The sequence below is a fragment of the Leptodactylus fuscus genome, chromosome 9 (assembly GCF_031893055.1).
Source record: "Leptodactylus fuscus isolate aLepFus1 chromosome 9, aLepFus1.hap2, whole genome shotgun sequence".
Classification (NCBI taxonomy): domain Eukaryota; kingdom Metazoa; phylum Chordata; class Amphibia; order Anura; family Leptodactylidae; genus Leptodactylus; species Leptodactylus fuscus.
The window spans coordinates 65,642,873-65,660,992 of record NC_134273.1 but is presented as its reverse complement, the minus strand read 5'-3'; the positions used below and the strand labels follow the sequence as shown (position 1 = coordinate 65,660,992).

The window sequence follows — 18,120 nt, the reverse complement described above, 5'->3', positions numbered from 1 at the left end:
TATATTCTTTGAATTCCCAGTCAGACAATGGCACTATATACCAGTAGTAAAAATTGTGGGTGCACATAACCCCAATATATTCTTTGAATTCCCAGTCAGACAATGGCACTGTATACCAGTATTAAAAATTGTGGGTGCACATAACCCCCATATATTCTTTGAATTCCCAGTCAGACAATGGCACTATATACCAGTAGTAAAAATTGTGGGTGCACATAACCCCAATATATTCTTTGAATTCCCAGTCAGACAATGGCACTGTATACCAGTAGTAAAAATTGTGGGTGCACATAACCCCCATACATTCTTTGAATTCCCAGTCAGACAATGGCACTATATACCAGTAGTAAAAATTGTGGGTGCACATAACCCCAATATATTCTTTGAATTCCCAGTCAGACAATGGCACTGTATACCAGTATTAAAAATTGTGGGTGCACATAACCCCCATATATTCTTTGAATTCCCAGTCAGACAATGGCACTGTATACCAGTATTAAAAATTGTGGGTGCACATAACCCCCATATATTCTTTGAATTCCCAGTCAGACAATGGCACTGTATACCAGTATTAAAAATTGTGGGTGCACATAACCCCCATATATTCTTTGAATTCCCAGTGAGACAAAGGAACTGTATAGCAGTATTAAAAATTGTGGGTGCACGTAACCCCCATATATTCTTTGAATTCCCAGTCAGACAATGGCACTGTATACCAGTATTAAAAATTGTGGGTGCACATAACCCCCATATATTCTTTGAATTCCCAGTGAGACAAAGGAACTGTATAGCAGTATTAAAAATTGTGGGTGCACGTAACCCCCATATATTCTTTGAATTCCCAGTCAGACAATGGCACTGTATACCAGTATTAAAAATTGTGGGTGCACATAACCCCCATATATTCTTTGAATTCCCAGTGAGACAATGGAACTGTATAGCAGTAGCAAAAATTGTGGGTGCACGTAACCCCCATATATTCTTTGAATTCCCAGTCAGACAATGGCACTATATACCAGTATTAAAAATTGTGGGTGCACATAACCCCCATATATTCTTTGAATTCCCAGTGAGACAATGGAACTGTATAGCAGTATTAAAAATTGTGGGTGCACGTAACCCCCATATATTCTTTGAATTCCCAGTCAGACAATGGCACTGTATACCAGTATTAAAAATTGTGGGTGCACATAACCCCCATATATTCTTTGAATTCCCAGTCAGACAATGGCACTATATACCAGTAGTAAAAATTGTGGGTGCACATAACCCCAATATATTCTTTGAATTCCCAGTCAGACAATGGCACTGTATACCAGTATTAAAAATTGTGGGTGCACATAACCCCCATATATTCTTTGAATTCCCAGTCAGACAATGGCACTGTATACCAGTATTAAAAATTGTGGGTGCACATAACCCCCATATATTCTTTGAATTCCCAGTCAGACAATGGCACTGTATACCAGTATTAAAAATTGTGGGTGCACATAACCCCCATATATTCTTTGAATTCCCAGTGAGACAAAGGAACTGTATAGCAGTATTAAAAATTGTGGGTGCACATAACCCCCATATATTCTTTGAATTCCCAGTGAGACAATGGAACTGTATAGCAGTAGCAAAAATTGTGGGTGCACGTAACCCCCATATATTCTTTGAATTCCCAGTCAGACAATGGCACTATATACCAGTATTAAAAATTGTGGGTGCACATAACCCCAATATATTCTTTGAATTCCCAGTCAGACAATGGCACTGTATACCAGTATTAAAAATTGTGGGTGCACATAACCCCAATATATTCTTTGAATTCCCAGTCAGACAATGGCACTGTATACCAGTATTAAAAATTGTGGGTGCACATAACCCCCATATATTCTTTGAATTCCCAGTGAGACAAAGGAACTGTATACCAGTATTAAAAATTGTGGGTGCACATAACCCCCATATATTCTTTGAATTCCCAGTGAGACAAAGGAACTGTATAGCAGTATTAAAAATTGTGGGTGCACGTAACCCCCATATATTCTTTGAATTCCCAGTCAGACAATGGCACTATATACCAGTATTAAAAATTGTGGGTGCACATAACCCCAATATATTCTTTGAATTCCCAGTCAGACAATGGCACTGTATACCAGTATTAAAAATTGTGGGTGCACATAACCCCAATATATTCTTTGAATTCCCAGTGAGACAAAGGAACTGTATAGCAGTATTAAAAATTGTGGGTGCACGTAACCCCCATATATTCTTTGAATTCCCAGTCAGACAATGGCACTGTATACCAGTAGTAAAAATTGTGGGTGCACATAACCCCAATATATTCTTTGAATTCCCAGTCAGACAATGGCACTGTCTACCAGTAGTAAAAATTGTGGGTGCACATAACCCCCATATATTCTTTGAATTCCCAGTGAGACAAAGGAACTGTATAGCAGTATTAAAAATTGTGGGTGCACGTAACCCCCATATATTCTTTGAATTCCCAGTCAGACAATGGCACTGTATACCAGTAGTAAAAATTGTGGGTGCACATAACCCCAATATATTCTTTGAATTCCCAGTCAGACAATGGCACTGTATACCAGTATTAAAAATTGTGGGTGCACATAACCCCAATATATTCTTTGAATTCCCAGTCAGACAATGGCACTGTATACCAGTATTAAAAATTGTGGGTGCACATAACCCCCATATATTCTTTGAATTCCCAGTGAGACAAAGGAACTGTATAGCAGTATTAAAAATTGTGGGTGCACGTAACCCCCATATATTCTTTGAATTCCCAGTCAGACAATGGCACTGTATACCAGTAGTAAAAATTGTGGGTGCACATAACCCCAATATATTCTTTGAATTCCCAGTCAGACAATGGCACTGTATACCAGTATTAAAAATTGTGGGTGCACATAACCCCAATATATTCTTTGAATTCCCAGTCAGACAATGGCACTGTATACCAGTATTAAAAATTGTGGGTGCACATAACCCCCATATATTCTTTGAATTCCCAGTCAGACAATGGCACTGTATACCAGTAGTAAAAATTGTGGGTGCACATAACCCCCATATATTCTTTGAATTCCCAGTCAGACAATGGCACTGTATACCAGTAGTAAAAATTGTGGGTGCACATAACCCCAATATATTCTTTGAATTCCCAGTCAGACAATGGCACTGTATACCAGTAGTAAAAATTGTGGGTGCACATAACCCCCATATATTCTTTGAATTCCCAGTCAGACAATGGCACTGTATACCAGTAGTAAAAATTGTGGGTGCACATAACCCCAATATATTCTTTGAATTCCCAGTCAGACAATGGCACTATATACCAGTAGTAAAAATTGTGGGTGCATGTAACCCCCATATATTCTTTGAATTCCCAGTCAGACAATGGCACTGTATACCAGTATTAAAAATTGTGGGTGCACATAACCCCCATATATTCTTTGAATTCCCAGTCAGACAATGGCACTGTATACCAGTATTAAAAATTGTGGGTGCACATAACCCCCATATATTCTTTGAATTCCCAGTGAGACAAAGGAACTGTATAGCAGTATTAAAAATTGTGGGTGCACATAACCCCCATATATTCTTTGAATTCCCAGTGAGACAATGGAACTGTATAGCAGTATTAAAAATTGTGGGTGCACGTAACCCCCATATATTCTTTGAATTCCCAGTCAGACAATGGCACTATATACCAGTAGTAAAAATTGTGGGTGCACATAACCCCAATATATTCTTTGAATTCCCAGTCAGACAATGGCACTGTATACCAGTAGTAAAAATTGTGGGTGCACATAACCCCCATATATTCTTTGAATTCCCAGTGAGACAAAGGAACTGTATAGCAGTATTAAAAATTGTGGGTGCACGTAACCCCCATATATTCTTTGAATTCCCAGTCAGACAATGGCACTGTATACCAGTAGTAAAAATTGTGGGTGCACATAACCCCCATATATTCTTTGAATTCCCAGTCAGACAATGGCACTATATACCAGTAGTAAAAATTGTGGGTGCACATAACCCCAATATATTCTTTGAATTCCCAGTCAGACAATGGCACTGTATACCAGTATTAAAAATTGTGGGTGCACATAACCCCCATATATTCTTTGAATTCCCAGTCAGACAATGGCACTATATACCAGTAGTAAAAATTGTGGGTGCACATAACCCCAATATATTCTTTGAATTCCCAGTCAGACAATGGCACTGTATACCAGTAGTAAAAATTGTGGGTGCACATAACCCCCATATATTCTTTGAATTCCCAGTCAGACAATGGCACTATATACCAGTAGTAAAAATTGTGGGTGCACATAACCCCAATATATTCTTTGAATTCCCAGTCAGACAATGGCACTGTATACCAGTATTAAAAATTGTGGGTGCACATAACCCCCATATATTCTTTGAATTCCCAGTCAGACAATGGCACTGTATACCAGTATTAAAAATTGTGGGTGCACATAACCCCCATATATTCTTTGAATTCCCAGTCAGACAATGGCACTGTATACCAGTATTAAAAATTGTGGGTGCACATAACCCCCATATATTCTTTGAATTCCCAGTGAGACAAAGGAACTGTATAGCAGTATTAAAAATTGTGGGTGCACGTAACCCCCATATATTCTTTGAATTCCCAGTCAGACAATGGCACTGTATACCAGTATTAAAAATTGTGGGTGCACATAACCCCCATATATTCTTTGAATTCCCAGTGAGACAAAGGAACTGTATAGCAGTATTAAAAATTGTGGGTGCACGTAACCCCCATATATTCTTTGAATTCCCAGTCAGACAATGGCACTGTATACCAGTATTAAAAATTGTGGGTGCACATAACCCCCATATATTCTTTGAATTCCCAGTGAGACAATGGAACTGTATAGCAGTAGCAAAAATTGTGGGTGCACGTAACCTTCATATATTCTTTGAATTCCCAGTCAGACAATGGCACTATACACCAGTATTAAAAATTGTGGGTGCACATAACCCCCATATATTCTTTGAATTCCCAGTGAGACAATGGAACTGTATAGCAGTATTAAAAATTGTGGGTGCACGTAACCCCCATATATTCTTTGAATTCCCAGTCAGACAATGGCACTGTATACCAGTATTAAAAATTGTGGGTGCACATAACCCCCATATATTCTTTGAATTCCCAGTCAGACAATGGCACTATATACCAGTAGTAAAAATTGTGGGTGCACATGACCCCAATATATTCTTTGAATTCCCAGTCAGACAATGGCACTGTATACCAGTATTAAAAATTGTGGGTGCACATAACCCCCATATATTCTTTGAATTCCCAGTCAGACAATGGCACTGTATACCAGTATTAAAAATTGTGGGTGCACATAACCCCCATATATTCTTTGAATTCCCAGTCAGACAATGGCACTGTATACCAGTATTAAAAATTGTGGGTGCACATAACCCCCATATATTCTTTGAATTCCCAGTGAGACAAAGGAACTGTATAGCAGTATTAAAAATTGTGGGTGCACGTAACCCCCATATATTCTTTGAATTCCCAGTCAGACAATGGCACTGTATACCAGTATTAAAAATTGTGGGTGCACATAACCCCCATATATTCTTTGAATTCCCAGTGAGACAATGGAACTGTATAGCAGTAGCAAAAATTGTGGGTGCACGTAACCCCCATATATTCTTTGAATTCCCAGTCAGACAATGGCACTATATACCAGTATTAAAAATTGTGGGTGCACATAACCCCAATATATTCTTTGAATTCCCAGTCAGACAATGGCACTGTATACCAGTATTAAAAATTGTGGGTGCACATAACCCCCATATATTCTTTGAATTCCCAGTGAGACAAAGGAACTGTATACCAGTATTAAAAATTGTGGGTGCACATAACCCCCATATATTCTTTGAATTCCCAGTGAGACAAAGGAACTGTATAGCAGTATTAAAAATTGTGGGTGCACGTAACCCCCATATATTCTTTGAATTCCCAGTCAGACAATGGCACTGTATACCAGTATTAAAAATTGTGGGTGCACATAACCCCCATATATTCTTTGAATTCCCAGTGAGACAATGGAACTGTATAGCAGTAGCAAAAATTGTGGGTGCACGTAACCCCCATATATTCTTTGAATTCCCAGTCAGACAATGGCACTATATACCAGTATTAAAAATTGTGGGTGCACATAACCCCAATATATTCTTTGAATTCCCAGTCAGACAATGGCACTGTATACCAGTATTAAAAATTGTGGGTGCACATAACCCCAATATATTCTTTGAATTCCCAGTCAGACAATGGCACTGTATACCAGTATTAAAAATTGTGGGTGCACGTAACCCCCATATATTCTTTGAATTCCCAGTCAGACAATGGCACTGTATACCAGTAGTAAAAATTGTGGGTGCACATAACCCCAATATATTCTTTGAATTCCCAGTCAGACAATGGCACTGTATACCAGTAGTAAAAATTGTGGGTGCACATAACCCCCATATATTCTTTGAATTCCCAGTGAGACAAAGGAACTGTATAGCAGTATTAAAAATTGTGGGTGCACGTAACCCCCATATATTCTTTGAATTCCCAGTCAGACAATGGCACTGTATACCAGTAGTAAAAATTGTGGGTGCACATAACCCCAATATATTCTTTGAATTCCCAGTCAGACAATGGCACTGTATACCAGTATTAAAAATTGTGGGTGCACATAACCCCCATATATTCTTTGAATTCCCAGTCAGACAATGGCACTATATACCAGTAGTAAAAATTGTGGGTGCACATAACCCCAATATATTCTTTGAATTCCCAGTCAGACAATGGCACTGTATACCAGTATTAAAAATTGTGGGTGCACATAACCCCCATATATTCTTTGAATTCCCAGTGAGACAAAGGAACTGTATAGCAGTATTAAAAATTGTGGGTGCACGTAACCCCCATATATTCTTTGAATTCCCAGTCAGACAATGGCACTGTATACCAGTAGTAAAAATTGTGGGTGCACATAACCCCCATATATTCTTTGAATTCCCAGTCAGACAATGGCACTGTATACCAGTATTAAAAATTGTGGGTGCACATAACCCCCATATATTCTTTGAATTCCCAGTGAGACAAAGGAACTGTATAGCAGTATTAAAAATTGTGGGTGCACGTAACCCCCATATATTCTTTGAATTCCCAGTCAGACAATGGCACTGTATACCAGTAGTAAAAATTGTGGGTGCACATAACCCCCATATATTCTTTGAATTCCCAGTCAGACAATGGCACTATATACCAGTAGTAAAAATTGTGGGTGCACATAACCCCAATATATTCTTTGAATTCCCAGTCAGACAATGGCACTGTATACCAGTATTAAAAATTGTGGGTGCACATAACCCCCATATATTCTTTGAATTCCCAGTCAGACAATGGCACTATATACCAGTAGTAAAAATTGTGGGTGCACATAACCCCAATATATTCTTTGAATTCCCAGTCAGACAATGGCACTGTATACCAGTAGTAAAAATTGTGGGTGCACATAACCCCCATATATTCTTTGAATTCCCAGTCAGACAATGGCACTATATACCAGTAGTAAAAATTGTGGGTGCACATAACCCCAATATATTCTTTGAATTCCCAGTCAGACAATGGCACTGTATACCAGTATTAAAAATTGTGGGTGCACATAACCCCCATATATTCTTTGAATTCCCAGTCAGACAATGGCACTGTATACCAGTATTAAAAATTGTGGGTGCACATAACCCCCATATATTCTTTGAATTCCCAGTCAGACAATGGCACTGTATACCAGTATTAAAAATTGTGGGTGCACATAACCCCCATATATTCTTTGAATTCCCAGTGAGACAAAGGAACTGTATAGCAGTATTAAAAATTGTGGGTGCACGTAACCCCCATATATTCTTTGAATTCCCAGTCAGACAATGGCACTGTATACCAGTATTAAAAATTGTGGGTGCACATAACCCCCATATATTCTTTGAATTCCCAGTGAGACAATGGAACTGTATAGCAGTATTAAAAATTGTGGGTGCACGTAACCCCCATATATTCTTTGAATTCCCAGTCAGACAATGGCACTGTATACCAGTAGTAAAAATTGTGGGTGCACGTAACCCCCATATATTCTTTGAATTCCCAGTCAGACAATGGCACTATATACCAGTATTAAAAATTGTGGGTGCACATAACCCCCATATATTCTTTGAATTCCCAGTCAGACAATGGCACTGTATACCAGTAGTAAAAATTGTGGGTGCACATAACCCCCATATATTCTTTGAATTCCCAGTGAGACAATGGCACTGTATACCAGTAGTAAAAATTGTGGGTGCACGTAACCCCCATATATTCTTTGAATTCCCAGTCAGACAATGGCACTATATACCAGTATTAAAAATTGTGGGTGCACATAACCCCCATATATTCTTTGAATTCCCAGTCAGACAATGGCACTGTATACCAGTAGTAAAAATTGTGGGTGCACATAACCCCCATATATTTTTTGAATTCCCAGTCAGACAATGGCACTGTATACCAGTATTAAAAATTGTGGGTGCACATAACCCCCATATATTCTTTGAATTCCCAGTGAGACAAAGGAACTGTATAGCAGTATTAAAAATTGTGGGTGCACGTAACCCCCATATATTCTTTGAATTCCCAGTCAGACAATGGCACTGTATAGCAGTATTAAAAATTGTGGGTGCACGTAACCCCCATATATTCTTTGAATTCCCAGTCAGACAATGGCACTATATACCAGTAGCAAAAATTGTGGGTGTATATAGCCCCAATTCTATTGCTAGGGGACTTGCAGGGTATTTCTGAGGTGAAGGTGGGGGGGCACACCGTTGGAACGGGGATTTGGGGTGTATATATGGGGTATACGGGAATACACTGTCAGTGTGTTCCATTCAGGATCCTGGGAAAGCTGGGTTGCGGCGATTGAGCCCGTCAGTGCCACGTTACACTGACAAGCTTCTCCCTGGAATTGAAGTTATATGTAAGCCCAATATATTCTTTGAATTCCCAGTGAGACAATGGCACTATATGGCAGTAGCAAAAATAGTGGGTGTATATAGCCCCAATCCTATTGCTAGGGGACTTGCAGGGTATTTCTGGGGTGAAGGTGGGGGGGCACACCGTTGGAACGGGTATCGGGGGTATATATCGGGTATACGGGAATACACTGACAGTGTATTCCATTCAGGATCCTGGGAAAGCTGGGTTGCGGCGATTGAGCCCGTCAGTGCCACGTTACACTGACAAGCTTCTCCCTGGAATTTAGCTCTTATAAGAGCTGTTGGTTGTCTTCTCCTTCCTATCCTAGCCTGTCCCTGCCTACCCAGAATCTAACCCCTAGCTAACTGGACGGAAACCTCCGTCCTCGGTGAATTGCAAGCTCAGAATGACGCGAAGCTGGGCGGCGCTGTTCTTTTAAATTAGAGGTCACATGTTTTCGGCAGCCAATGGGTTTTGCCTACTTTTTTCAACGTCACCGGTGTCGTAGTTCCTGTCCCACCTACCCTGTGCTGTTATTGGAGCAAAAAAGGCGCCAGGGAAGGTGGGAGGGGAATCGAGTAATGGCGCACTTTACCACGCGGTGTTCGATTCGATTCGAACATGCCGAACAGCCTAATATCCGATCGAACATGAGTTCGATAGAACACTGTTCGCTCATCTCTAGTCTGGACCAGAAATTGTCCCAGTACTGAAGTGGTTAAATATTATGTCTTGTGAAAACAGGTTTATTATACATCTGAGTAGACTTCTATGTTTCCAGCACTGCCGTGTGTGTGAGCCTTTCATAAGTACATATAAGTACATATGTCTTAAATAAAACTAGCTATGAAATCAATTAAGCCGTTACACAAGACCTATAAAATGCCTTGTTCTATAATTTGTTTGTTGCAGCTGAGCAGGCCAGAAATTCACATGAGACAAATCTATTTTAGAAATGTTGAGCTTTAATTTACTAAAGTTTACTTAAATTTGCGGTTTCCTCCTTTAGGACCCCATGCTATCTGCCAGAAAACGGAGTTGCTCTGCATGAAACCATATGTCACTGGTAGGCAGAGACTCCTAACAGCATAGATAACTACAGCTAGGATTCCCTGTCCTGGCATACTGTTATAGAGGACCTTTCATTACTTCCAATAAGTTCAGCTCTTTATATCTATTAATAGGCTCTGCCCTACTGATTCTGTCACAGTTTGATCACTTTGTGTAGCCCCCACCGTTCCTGAGCATTCAATGCTGTTAGTTTTGGTGTCTGATATGTTATTTAGGCCCTGTACTGTCAGGAGGGCGCGTGTCAGGCAGGAGCAGACAAGAAGTGTGATTCTGAGCTCTGACACTGGCTGCCTCTTATTGGAGCTCTGAATCACACCCCTTGCCTGATACTGCCCTTATGACATTACAGAGCTTACATAGCACATCAGACACCAAAACTACCTGCACTTACCACTCAGGAATGGAGAGAGCTAGAGAGAAAAGGTGAATGCAGGATAAGACGAAGGCCCTTCATTGCAGAAAAGCTGTTTTTTGTTGAAGACTTTTTTTTTTTAACCACAGCCAGTAGTAGATTGATCAGAAGGGATATGTATAAGAGCTTCCTATATATTTCCCATTCCTTCTATAGCCACTACTAGGTTTGGCTCAAAAAATGCAGCAAATTCTGCAACAAAAAAAGTAGAGTTTCTGCAATAGCCGTGAGCATGAGACCTTACTACCTGCCAAGGGAACTATCACATGTTATTGTGCTAGCTGAATATGTCCCCACCTCTGCTAAAGCTGACGCTGCCTGTGAAGTTCTCCATGCTGCTGTGACCGAGCTGCAATCATCTCACCTCCATGCCCTCCTCCTGGTGTCTGGAGACATCAACCATGTCTCTCCAGCATCCACTCTACCAGGTTTCACACAGTATGTAAACTGCCACACAAGAGACAACAAAACGCTGGACTTGCTCTTTGCCAATGTAAGGGATGCATATAACTCATCTGCCCTACCGCCCCTACGCAGATCAGATCACAACCTGGAACATCTGCAACCCACTTACACTCCACTGGTGCACAGAGAACCGGCTGTTACCCGTACAGTGAAAATTTGGTCAGAGAGAAGTGTCGAGACTCTGAGGGACTGTTTTAATATAACATTATGGGAAGTGTTTCAAGACGCATTTCCATGTGACATTGAGGGACTCACACAATGCATAATGGACTACATTAATTTCTGTGTGGACAGCACGGTATCAACTAGAAAGGTGAGGTGTTTCTCCAATAACAAACCATGGGTCAACTCTGAGATTAAAGCTCTTCTCAAGCAGAAAAAGAGAATCTTTAGATCTGGTGACAAAAATGGCCTGGGGGAGGTGCAAAAACAGTTGAGACAACTAATCAGAGAGGGGAAAGCCAACTACAGGCAGAAGATGGAACTACAGATGGGGAAAGGTAGAGTCTCAAAGGTGTGGGACAGTCTGAAGGTGATATCTGGACACAAACAAAAGGCTGGTCACCAGATAGAAGGTGACAGGAAGTAGATTAACAAGCTTAATCTATTCTTCAATAGATTTGACTCCAAGCCAACTCTCCCTTCACCAGCATGTTATCAACCCCCCTCCCCTCACACACCAAGACCCAACCCCCACCGACCTGCAATCTGACTATTTGATCCTCAAGGAGTCTCAAGTATATAGGGAAATCAAGAGGATTAAAGCAGACAAGGCCGGAGGACCTGATGGGATAAGCGCAAGAGTTCTTAAAATGTGTACATGTGTGCACATGTACAATATGAGTTTAAAGCTGGGAGTGGTACTCAACTGTGGAAAACATCTTGCGTGGTACCAGTACCAAGGAAACCCAACCCAATGGACTACAATGACCACCGAGCTGTAGTAGTGACATCCCAACTGATGAAGGTCCTAGAGAAACTGGTCCTGACACACCTACGCCCCCTAGTGAGCTCCGCTATGGACCCCCTCCAGTTTGCCTATTGACCGGGCATTGGGGTAGATGACGCCATCATCCACCTTCTTCACAGAGCTCTCACTCACCTGGAGAAACCCGGAAACACTGCAAGAATAATGTTCTTTGATTTCTCCAGTGCATTCAACACCATTCAGCCAGGGCTATTGAGGGAGAAGCTGAACCTTGGTGGTGTGGACCATCACCTGTCCAACTAGATACTAGACTACCTGACAAACTGCCCTCAGTATGTGAGAGCTCAGGACTGTGTGTCTGACACTGTGATCTGTAGTACAGGGGCACCACAAGGTACAGTTCTTGTCCCATTTCTCTTCACACTGTACACTGTTGACTTTAGGCACAACTCATCCAGCCGTTACTTACAGAGGTACTCTGATGACTCTGCTATAGTAGGCCTTATCACTGATGGTGACGATAGGGAATACTTTGTTGAATGGTGCCAGCAGAACCACCTCAGGATTAATGCTGGGAAGACCAAGGAGATGGTAGTGGACTTTAGTAAAGTGCTCTGACCCCGGTGGAGATCCAAGGGACATGCATTGAGATAGTCAGGACCTATAAGTATCTGGGTGTGCTCCTTAATAATAAACTAGACTGGGCTGATCACCTTGAGGCGCTGCATAGAAAGGATCACAGCAGTCTCTACCTGCTCAGGAGGCTGAGGGCCTTCGGAGTCCAGGGGCCACTTCTTAGGGCCTTTTTCAACTCTGTGGTTGCTTCAGCCATCTTTTTCGGTGTGGTCTGCTGGGGGAGCAGTATATCAACCAGGGACAGAAATAGACTTGACAGGCTGATCAGAAGGGCCAGCTCTGTCCTGGGGAGCCCCCTGGACCCAGTACAGGTGGTGGGTGACAGAAGGATACTTTCCGTGGTGAGCTCCATGCGGGAGAACAAATCCCACCCCATGTATGAGACCTTGATGGCACTTAGCAGCACTGTAAGTGACTGTCTGCTTCACCCCAAGTGTGAGAAGGAGCGTTATCACAAGTCTTTCCTTCCAACCGCGACCAGGCTGTATAATCTACATCACACCAAGCAAAGATCACTCCGTACGGAAAACTAATGATTATGATTATGAAGTCTTCCTTCTTTCTTTTTCTGTTCCTTAGCTGCTATGGACTCCTAGTATATCTTCTCTTCTCATCTTATGTGTGTCTACTTCTGTAATATATTACTGTGTATTATCCTGTATCTGTATTACTATGCTGCTGTAACATACTGAAATTTCCCCACTGTGGGACTATTAAAGGATTATCTTATCTTATTATCTTATCTTATATGCAGACTACCTCTGTAACTATCAGCAGTGTACCTTGAATGGGTGCAGAGGGTGCAGTCGCATCCAGGCCCAGGAACCTTAGGGGGCCCATAAGCACTGGCATCAGTATTGAGATTGCAGCTTCCATCTGGCCCATAAACCAAGGAGATTACCCTAACCACACTAAGTTGGATTAAACTCCTTAGCACCCATAACCATCACTATCAAGAATTCGCTGTAGGAATAATGTAGGGGACCCCGGACAAAATATTGCTCCGTGGACCACAAGACTTTAGTTACGGCACTGTTAGATATGCTACATTTATTAACTTGCTCTTAGCCTGTTCCTTTCTAAACTTCCGGCAATAGAAACTGAAGCAGAGGGGAAAGGAATTTGGAAAACCTGAATACATGCAGTATAGTAAAGAAACAGATTTGTAATGATGAAGAAAATAAAAAATATTAAATAAAATAGCAAAAATGAAAAAGTCCACTTCTACTTACAGAAAATCTCCACACCCCACCAATATCATCGCTCCTTTCAAAACAGGTGGGCTCCAACCCTTCATGCAGACAACACTTAATGGATGTCAAGCCACTCACCCCCGCCCCAATGACAGCGATCCTCATATTGTATCTAAAAAGAAAAGTGCAGAACACAAAATGAATAAAGCCACGGAAGTGTTCTTATGAAGAGATATGCTATGGTACTAGAATATTAGGCATGATAAAAACCACAGAACTATAATAAGAAAATGCATATATAATAAAGCCTTGATGTAAAAAAGTTAATTTTCTGATGAGACATTCCTCCAATTCCCACCACTTGGAATCCAAAAACTACACGTAAAAAGCTAAGCTACTGCAACACTCTCTTCAGTCTACTGGTAAATAGCATTTCTCTAATCTATACTAAACTGTTTTCAGCTAAGGGTCCGTTCACACGGAGTAAAGTGGCACTGATTCTGGCATGATAACTCGCGTAAGAATCAGCGCTGAAAACCTTTCTATAGGCTGGTCATGGTAATGCGTGCGGCGTTTAGTGACTTGGTCCACAGTACGACCCTGGGTTAGCTCCAGTTTTACTCCATGCATTGACACGATCACTCTATACATAGGGGTGCCTGTGGTGGTATATATTGTACTGTCCTCCAAACTGCAGCAAAAGAGCTGGAAACCAATGTTACTGGGATTATGGTTTCCTGATCATTGGTTCCATTGGTAATCCTGTATATCCAATGGCTAATATTTATAGAGATATATCAAAAATTTTGATCTGACTCGGCGAGTACCGGTATGTCACCGAACAACATTTTATGGTAGATATCTTTACAGAGATCGGCTCGCCTGGCATTTACTAAGCCTATTAAACTTTGTACTGGCTTGGTCTTGTCTTGTTGGCAGAAATTTGCAGATTTTTTTAGGCTGTTGGTCTTTATTAACTTATTCAGCAATGTCATACCTTAACAGATGTGTAAGAAATAGGTAACTAGTCCTAACGTTAATGAAAAAACAGGGAGGGAGTTACCGTGTAATCTCATGTGAACTGCCTAATGTGGATTCCTGTATATTATCCTATGCATATGATAGGGATGGCAGCTTTGGCTACTGTTCTATTGGGTTTACTCCAATTCCATATCCATCCGTGTAGCTTTATATCTCTTTCTACCGCCCTCACATCAATATACAGTGCAACACTAAGGAGCGCTATCAATATTTTGACTATAATGTATCATACAGTGGCATCCAAATGTATTCATACCCCTTGAATTTTCACATTTTGTCACAATCACAAACTTAAATGATCAATTTAGGGTACTAAACTACCCAGTGTCTGTGCAATTCTTCAATGAAGCCAAGGACATACAACCCAGCTTCACTGCGCAAGCGCTGGAGGTACAGAGCATGCACACTGAAGCCGAGGTGTACTTCTCTGACTTCAGTGAAGAACTGTGCTGGTGCGGGGAGTGCAGTGACACGACAAGGGCCTGTGGGTGGTTTAGTGTCCCAAATCAAACTGACAGGTTCCCTTTAAGTATAGAAATTATTTCCAGGGGCACACATATAGCTTGTGTAGCCTGTTCGCTTCCCAGGGTCCCAAAAGGGGCAGGAGGGCCACTTTGACCACAGGTAGTTTTAAACCAAGTATGCTGCTTTTCTCAAGCCCTTGTTGTATTATACAAGTCAGACCATTGAATTACTTTCCATTGCCTGCTTTAGATCACGAGGTGTTACCATTAACCCTTTACTTCTCCAGAGTACAAGAGATGTTATGACTGTTCATTTGGTTTAGGGAGGAAATAATTCAATTTAGATGTAATTTACAGATATCCTGGTGGAGGGAGTCCACATTGGTTGTTATACCCCTGGACTCACATATCATCTGTCCATGGTCATTCCAAGAGTGGAAGAGAGAACTTTTTACTAACAAACATGTCTGTTTCATATCTATGGAACGTTCACATTACCATTGTAAGCCTTCATTACTTTCATACTTCATAGGTCAAGAGCTAACAGACATAGAGCGATGGACACAGACTAGGACCTCCTCCATCTTCTTTTTTTATGTAGATTGTGAGCCCCACATAGAGCTCACAATATACATTTTTTTCCCTATCAGTATGTCTTTTTGGAATGTGGGATGGAAATCCATGCAAACTCCTTGCAGATGGTTTTTTATCCTTGGCGAGATTTGAACACCAGGACTCCAGTGCTGCAGGGCTGCAGTGCTAACCACTGAGCCACCGTGTGGCCCCAACCTCCTCCATCTTGGTCTATTTCCAATGTAAACAACATGTGACCTCAAACAATGAAATAATGCTGAGAAAATCCTGTTATGAATATGCAAATGAGGTTACAAATGAGAGAGAAGGGCCTGATTTACCAGATTTATCTATAGATTATTGCATTGTTTTATTGCTTTGCAACCACATGCATAAGTTTAATCCTATATTAAACATATAGGCTTTAAATATTATTATTGGTTTGGAACTCATTTTGGATTTGACAGACCCTTCAATGTTTGCAATGGGGAAGTAACGTTTGCTACATCTTTATAAGCTAGATTTTTTTTTCCCCATTTCCTTTTTTCATTGCTGTAGTGGATAGGAAAAGTTAGGAGACTCTAAAAACATTGAAATTAGTATAAAATATAAAATGACCATGTATTTGTAAAATTATAAAGACATTCATTTTTTTAAGTCACCGATTATTTACCAAGAAAAGTAGATAGTTGCTAAAAAGATTTGATGAAACGCCCATAGGTGTCCACTCTATAGTCCAACCTCTCATTATACTTTCCCTTACCTTTAAGTAACTATTCCAATAACCCCTTTCTGATTTATAGACTGTTTTTAAGTTATCAAGGACTAAGATATACATCTATGTATATCCTATGCCCTTGTCTAGGCACTCAGCCACCATTCAGATGGGGGTACAAGAAACTTTTGATCAGTTGGGGTCCCAGTGGTCTCCCTGATCTATAACATATACTCTATTGTATGGTGGACAGCAGGTGATTTGTTTCCTTTGTCTTTAATTTTTGCTTTTTTAATTTTTTTACATACGTCCATCCATATACAGTATCATAGTATACAGATATAGATCTCTGGCCATACATTAAACTAGATAGTCTTCAATAAGGAAACATAAACACCCCCTATAGGGAGGGCTGATAGCCATCAGTTACTTGGGATCACAAAAACTATAATGTAAACCTAATATATACAGAATGTAAGGAAATGAATAAAAGCAAGACAACAGTAAAAGAAATACACTTACTATTCGATGTCTGATCCTTCTCTTAGATGAAGACAAACAAGTATTCTTTGTTCGATAAGAGTAATGCTGTTAGTCGAAGATACAGAACAATATGATACTCCTCTTAAGATTCCTAGTTTGGAGCGTTGCTTTTGGTAAATCTCATGATATTGGACTCTACCCAGTCCAAAAACATCTCTCTATGAGTGCAGCATGGTAAATAATACTGTTGCCTCTTGTGTACAGAACTTTGTACCTAGATGCTACTGTACATATGTCTGAGCTGCATTAGGACTATTGTGTACACTGGCAAAATGTCAAAAATTCTTTTCTATATGTCAAAGAATGCAGCAATTGGAAAACTGCCTAAAACTGCTCAAGAATCCAAATTTATAAAAAGAAACATTAGTTTTCTTCTTTCATAAAATTGAGAAACACTCAGGTCTGATTCACATCTGTGTTCAGGTTTCTGTTCGGGGAATGTGCTTGGGGACCAGATGAACAGAAAACTAATACGCATAAAATAGGGTTAACTTAGGAAACTCACAGATCCCATAGACTATAATGGGGATCCCTGAATGTAGATGTGAATCGGGCCTTAGCATGTTATCAATTAGCTATTGCTTAACATGTCTAAGAAGCTGCTGGATATTGCACAATTTTTGTATTCTAAAAGTAGCGTTTCAAGGACTATAACACATGCTATTTCACATATTAATTCACAAGCATCTCTTTTATATCACTGGCATCAGATTGTGGACACGCCATACTACTAAACTGGTTTGTCTTAGAACCACCTTTAGGCCGGGGCCCCACAAGACGGAAACGCCATAATTTGCCCGTGGCGGAAACACAGCAGGAGAAATCTTGGCATTTAACAGTAGGTGCAAAGTGGATGGGATACTAGTGAATCCCATGCCCACCTTGAGCTTAAAATGCAAACTTCTTGGATTTTCTGTTTAAGGCTGGTTACTGGGCCATAAAAAGCTGCAGAGCCTGCACTTCAGGGAAGATTCTGGGAGGAGAGGAAGTGGCTGGGTCTGTCTTGACACCAAGTGCCTTT

The 18,120-nt window shown here is 40.7% G+C and overlaps 1 pseudogene; it reads right to left on the bottom strand.

Moving 5' to 3' along the window:
• LOC142218584 (dimethylaniline monooxygenase [N-oxide-forming] 2-like) overlaps positions 1 to 17,146 on the bottom strand; it is a 45,477-nt pseudogene extending 28,331 nt beyond the window's left edge.
• Positions 17,147 to 18,120: the final 974 nt, after the last annotated feature.